Here is a 6,806-nt window from a genome sequence, read left to right as displayed (position 1 = left end):
TCTGCCGTAGCAATTTCTTAGTTAGGGAAGGAGCACTTAAAATACAGCATTGCATCTTGTTCTTTGCTTACACTCTGCACACTCGAAAAGTAAAACAAAGAGAAAATCTGGGAGTTTCATAAAAATGTACCTTTTTCTCAGCGTAGCAGTGATTTCTGCCGTGCGGGTTTGCCTCACGCTGCACTCTTTGGGGCCTTAGGAGCTAGCTTAAGGGTTCAGGCTTACCTCATCCCAAAGTATGTGTTATGCCCTTTGAAATAGAAGACTCTCTTGCCAGAAAAAATGTGCAGCTACTTTTTGATCATGCAGTCGTAGCATTTTTTCATGTGTGACATGACATACTCGGTCAAGCCAGAGTATTCAAAATTCCGCTAATGCATTTCATTTTTATTAGCTGTGGAGGACAGGTGATTTGAATCTTAATACTCCGGTGTGATATGTTTGTGAGGTGTAGAACACCTAGGTGTGTGCTGTGATACAGCTATTGCAGTGAGCTCATGCGCTTTGCATTTAAATCTTGAGGTAGGTTGCTGTGCCCAGCCCTAATAGGAGCACTGTTTGAAATTAAAATGTAAGGGTCATTTTTACGCCATTGAACTTGCCTTTCATACTGCTAAGTTTTAGATTCGCCTCTTTCCTTAAGTCCTGTCTATACTCATGCCAAGTTATAAGGGAGCCGAGAAACTGCTCCTTTATTGTTATTATTTTTAAATGGTGCATTTGAGAAGCGAGTCTACAGGAGAGTAGAAGGCATCAGGCATTAGGCAGACGAAGACGATTTATGCATTGCAGAATTACCGTTTAACACGTAGTCGTCTTGTGGGACGGAGCTATGACAGTTCACAGCTCCTCCCTCCCGCGTGCTCCTTGTGAAACTCGGTCCCAGTCAAGCTCTTCCAGTTCGCATCCTCGGCGTGCCTGAGCCTGGCTGTTTGGCGCGAGTGGCTTCACGCGCTCCAGAAATGCTCTCCCCTCCCATCCGTAGCTGGTAGGAGCAGAGCGTTGGGGCAGGTTAGCTGAGCTGCTGTTAGGCAAGAAATGGAATAAATATGTCAAAAAAAGCCTGGGCTCCCCGGTGCATAAAGCAGAAGGACAGCAAAGGAGTAACTCCAGCTAAGCAGAAAAGAGAGATACGACGTTGCTCCTTCAGTCTTACCGTTCGTGGGGTGAACCAAGCCCCGGGGGGAGGCAGTTGTCGGGACTGGTGGCTTCCCTGGGAGTTCCCAGGGAGTCCCGCTGCCCGTGCAGGCGGTGGCTGGTGCTCTCCTAGGAGAGGCCCGGGCCTCCCCGCGCCTCGCGCTGCAGGGAGAACCCGTGGCCCCCGCAGCGCTCGCGGAGGTCACGGAGCTTGCAGGCCCCGAGGGGGTGAACCTCCGCTGGTGCCAAAGCGGTCCGCTGCGTACCAAAGGACCGAGCCCCGTTCGGTTCCCCGGTGGCCTCGCGGTTTTTCTCTATAAAAAAAAGAGGAGGTTGCGGGGAGGACAAAGAAGAAGAATTTCTCTTGTGATGATTTCTCCTTCTCACTAGTGATAAGAAGTGGTACATAAAAGCTGGGTGATATGAACCCTCCCCTGGTCTGCTCCTACTCAGAGAACCAGAACAAGTTCGGTACAGCACTTTACCCCCATTTTGACGTCTTAAGGTGTGCACAGATCTCAGGCTGGCTCCCTGTCATGGAGAGTTTCCAGAGCGTCATGTGCGAAGCAGGATCAAACTTTAAATCCCTGCAATTGTAAAGGACACCTTATATAATGGGGAAAAAATGACACTCTGGGACATTTGCAGATAATTAAAAGAAACAGTGTTTAACAGTGTGGACAGAGTCCTGACCTCAGGCTTGATGAACTGTACAAATGTATTTCGTATAGCTAAAAGTTTATAACATTCTGCAGTGTTGTTTATGTTACTATAAAAAAGGTGAGAAAATATATTCAGTTACTTTCTGTTTTCCCCCATTGAGCAGATGGCAATTCATAGCTCAAATTGTTTTTTAAGCCATTTCACATTTTATTAATCAGCACAATATGCTTTTAAACAACAAACCACACTTGGGCATTTCTGCAGAGGTTACTTGGCTGCTCAGGTAGCTCAGAAAGAAAAGAGTTTATAAATTCTGCTGTTTTACAAGGGTGAATGTTTTTTAGTTACCTCTCAAGTGGTAGAAAACACTGGCTAAAAACTCTCATACTTCTTGTTTCAAATTATTTGCAATTTTGGAGGCCACAAATAATATGGCATACTTACTCTAACTGTCTAGATTTAAGATTGTTTCCACCAGCTATTTTCTTGGTAGAACAAAATATGCTTTTGTAAGAGCTGAATATTCTTTGTATTTTTAACTGTATAATAAGATGTGTAGATTGCCATTGGGAAAAGCAAAGAAATATTCAACAGTTCTATTTTGGAAGCTTTGGGGCTTTACAATGAAAACTGTTAGTTCTGCATATATTGGAAAATTCTCACCATTGCATCAGTGGCTTTCTCAAAACCTGTTAAATTATATGAGCGCAGAAATAAGGAAGAGTGGTGGGGTTTTTTATTATTAATTGACACTCATTTTTAGCTGGCATGTGCTGGCAAGTCCTCCAAACAAATCCTAGACTACACCAGGCACAGATTAGAGCTGAAAGTTTTGGAAATGTTCTAAATCTTTGTAACACTGCAGAAAGAAAGTGTAATATTAAACTGACAAATTGAGTATATATATTTTTTCAATGTAATTCACAGTTTCTTCCTATTATTTTTTACTACCTGTGGAGATAAAGCAAAACAAATTCCTCAAAACAGAAAGAAATATATTTTCAGATACCTTTTTTCCATTAAATAATACATCTTTCTTATACATATGTACTGTCAAAGAGCTCTCCATTCCATTTCTACAGTGCCTCTACAGCCAGAAGTGTTGGCTATGCAAATATTACAGAGCTGACTTCAACATATGTGGTGTGTGCCTGTCTATATATATGCAAGAAACTATATATAATAATTAGAGCGTGCATATATTATATTGCAATTATAATTTTATATAATCTGTTATGTAATTCCAAGGCTGGTACGAGATAAAAAATGTGATTCCTGGACGAAAAATGAAATGGCTGCTTGCAAATAAAGGTCCTGGCAGTTGGGGAAGACGCGGGGGCAGGAGAGGAGCGACACGCGGGATGGCCAAACTCGAACCGCGCGGTGCCTGTCGCTGCGGCCGGGACGCGCACGCAAAGGCGGCCGAGCGGGCGGAACGCGCCCCGCGGCAGCGCCTCTGCTCGCGCCCCGAGGCGCGGGGGGGGGGGGGGGGAGCGAGGAGCCGCCGCGGCGCCCAAGTTTGCGCGGCGAGCGGCGAGCGGGGCCGCCCGCCGACAGCTGCCTCCGGCGGGGCGCCGCGGCTGCGGGGGGACGGCGGCGGAGCTCGGGGAGGGAGGGGCGGCCGGGAGGCAGGCGGCCGCGCCGAGGCGAAGGCAGGAGAATGAAGCACAACTAGGAAAACGGCAAAGTGCTGAGCGCTGATTTACTGCAGCAGCCGCCGGCCCCGGCCCCTGCTCCGGCCCCTGCTCCGGCCCCGGCCCGGCGCGGCGGTGACCGGCGGAGGGGCTCCCCGCGCTGCGCGCCCGGCCCGCCCGGCTCCGTCCTTCAGCGGCACGAAACCGCGGGCGAAAATACAACAGCGGCGGCAAAACAGCCCCTGCCGGCAGCCGCCGCCCCCGCCGAAACGGGGCGGAGGGGGGTGGGGGGGGGAGAAAAAAGAAAGAACCCAAGCACGCAGCAAAAGAACCGAGTGAGTTGCAAATAAATAAATAAAGCGCGAAATAAATCAGATCAAATCGCCAGGCATTCATCCCCAATAAACAGCAAGCTTTATAATTTCCAGGTGTTGGGGAAAGCCGTTGTCTTACAGTTTCTAAATCCCTGCTGGGGGGGAGGGAGGCGAGACTCTTTGGAGGTGAATGAAATACCAAATCACGAGCCTCTATGTAGATTTATGATTGCATAAGAGGCTTCATCATTTCCATATATTGAAATGTGCTGTCCTTTCCGCCACTGCCCAGCCCGCGCAGGGAGAGAGACGCTCCGCTCCGCCTTGATCAATGCTGCCTGGGAAGCACGGAGGAGGAGGGGGACCAGGCTGGCACCAGATGGAGCAGGGTCTAGGGAAAGGTCAAGGTTAGCTCAGGCTGCTATTGAATCGGTTGCAGCCTCACAGATAGATCTCTGCCTCGGAGGCACCCACTGGGGCTTCTCAGAATCAAATCTAATAGAAAAGGCAGTCACAGAATGAAATCGCTTCATCTGAATGCTAAAATTGTTATTAGGCTACATTAGAGAGATACCAGGCACGTGATTACCAAAAAAGGAAGCATGCCTAGCAGTTTGTGACTGAAATAAAAGCTGTGAATATGTTGATACCATCAGCAACGCGCAAGTATAATAGATAACAGGAGAGAGGGGCAGGGAGAGGTGTGTGTGTATAACGAAGAGATTAACATATTTATGTGTATGTATATATAAGAAATTATTTATATGTGTGTATATGTGGGGGGGGTATATTTGTATACACGTATATATCAGCTCGTGACTTCTTGCGAGTCCTGCAGTGGCTGTAGTCCTCATCGCTCTGTGGACATCTGTTAATTTGGATTTGGATGGGAGCTGCGGACCAAGAATTGGGAACCGACTTGAAGGAGAGGTTTGTTGCTTGGTTGTCGCAGGACTCTGCCTCCAGTAACTCGATGCGCGTAGCATGGTGGTGTGCGACGACTTTGACTGATTTTTGATCTTTTTTTAAGTCCTGCTTCGTGGATGCATGGAGCTAAGGCATTTTTGAGGCCTTTCTTTTTCTTTGCAATCGTCTCAGGCAGAACTCCTTCCCTGAGGGGACGTGATTAGGTGCATACTCGCGTGCACACACACACCACACGTGCTGGACACTTGCGTGTGGTGCGAGCGTACACATACATGTTCGGATGGGTGATGCTGTCAGCTGGCTTTCCAAGATCAAAGTGAGGTCTTGCCAATTATCATCTCCTATACATTACTGATTCTTTAACCTGCAGCACAGCCGTATCTTAAGGAAGGATTTAGTCTTGTAACATAAATGCTGGCTACACTAGATTAAACATGATGACTGCACTCCAAGGGTTAATAAATTTAGAATTAACAGATCATCCCAGCTTGATACAGCTACTATAGATGATTTAATATGCAGCCTAAGCAGGTTGACAGTCAGCTCACAGATGCAGATAAGATCAAACAGTCTCTTGATTCAATAGATTGAATGGTTGTACTGAGTGTCTGGAAGGTGAGTGACAGTACGTATATGGCAGGGGTTCTGGTAAAGAAGGGCTTCGATTCCCAACTGCTGTGCGGCGCACTGGTTTTCTTTTTCTAGCAGTCCACCTTTTCCAGCAATCAAACCTCGAGTTAACATGAAAAAAACATGTCTCAAATATAGTTCAGGACAGTTTTTTGAAGTTTTCAGTAATGAAAAGCTCTGAGCTTTAATAGTAATCACCATTACTATGAGTAGTCTCTGCAGTTCAGATTCCTTCTCCGTGGACAAGGCCATCACCACCCACTCAGTCCCGCAGGAAGCTTGGTCTGTCCAGAGTCTTTGTCTGTCTGTCTGCGCTGGTCTCCTTCCCTGCCAGACCTCAGTCCACAGAAAGAAGGAAACAGAGGTGGAAGTGCGGCACCACTCCCAAGTCATCCTCTGGCGCTTAGTGAGTGCCACGCCGCCCGTCCTAACGCAATCCCTGGTCCGGGAGCTTCAGCTGCACGAAGCCCTAACGGGTGCAGAGTGAGGGAGACAATTTCCCTGCTTGCTTTTCCAGTTGTCTGGGGGTTGGGTTTTTTTGTCTTAAAAGTTAATATCTGGAGTAACTATTTGTGGTTTATTTTTTCCTTCTTGCTCTCGGTTCTATTTAAACAGGAACATGAAACAGTTCTCATGGAGATTAGCGAGCAATGAGCTTACAGAGTGGTCTCTACCAGTTTTTATTATTTGATCAAGAGTAAAAGCTCCACCTGAACCATTCGATTTTGCCATATGAATATGTTTCCAGGCAATTTAAACAATGCAGATTATGTATTCAATAGCCCATCACAGGTCTGAACTGTATCTTACTCTGTTATATGAGGCCACCACCGTACTGATATGAATATTTGTATTAAACTTACTGTACATCTGAACACCTACAAATTAGCTGTATTGTTTGCTTTCGCTTTTTTTTTTTTAATACCAAAATGCCCACTCCATGTTTTTGACTAATGCCCTGCAAAATGTTACTGTAATAACCAACATGGTTTTGAATTTACCAGCAGCACAAAAAAAGGATCCCCAAAAGATTGCTTTCTCTTTACGCTATTTTTTAAACGCTCTCATGTACTTTTGCAAATTTTTAACTGTGATTATACTTAAATATGAACATGTTTTTCATTTGGAAACCGACGGCTACTTTTAATCACTCAAATGCTGAATTGGAGCAGAGAGGGGGCCTGGGCAGGTACTTCAGACTACCGGTCCGTAGGCAGAAATCACCAGCCTCTTCTGAGCAGGTGCGTAGCAGGGAGCAGGAACGGCCCGGCCTTTTGCTACCCGGCATCTAGGAGCAGCGCTCAGGCGCGGCGATACAGCGGGAGGGCGGCGACCAGCCGCGGACCTGGCGCAGCCGGTGTCAAGCTGCCGGTAGTTCTCAGGGTGGATAAGAAACGGGAAAGAAAACAGAACGCAGGAGAGAGAAAACCAACCCCCCCGAGGCGTGGGCGAGCGTCAGCCCGGCCGCGAGCGGGAGGATCAGCCACAAGCGGGGGCGCGT

At 47.2% G+C, this 6,806-nt stretch overlaps 1 long non-coding RNA gene across 1 annotated transcript; it reads right to left on the bottom strand.

The window, feature by feature from the left end:
* Positions 1-774: 774 nt before the first annotated feature.
* Positions 775-1,718, bottom strand: LOC112965306. Its single transcript, XR_003253243.1, has 3 exons — positions 1,623-1,718; positions 1,157-1,451; positions 775-1,024 (listed from the first exon to the last, which is right to left on the bottom strand). It is a non-coding gene; the product is annotated as an uncharacterized LOC112965306 (long non-coding RNA).
* Positions 1,719-6,806: the final 5,088 nt, after the last annotated feature.

Source organism: Apteryx rowi, unplaced genomic scaffold, assembly GCF_003343035.1.
Source record: "Apteryx rowi isolate R43461 unplaced genomic scaffold, aptRow1 scaffold_21, whole genome shotgun sequence".
In the NCBI taxonomy this organism is placed as follows: Eukaryota; Metazoa; Chordata; class Aves; order Apterygiformes; family Apterygidae; genus Apteryx; species Apteryx rowi.
Note: the sequence above shows the minus strand (reverse complement) of the source record. Positions and strands in the feature narration are given on the sequence as shown.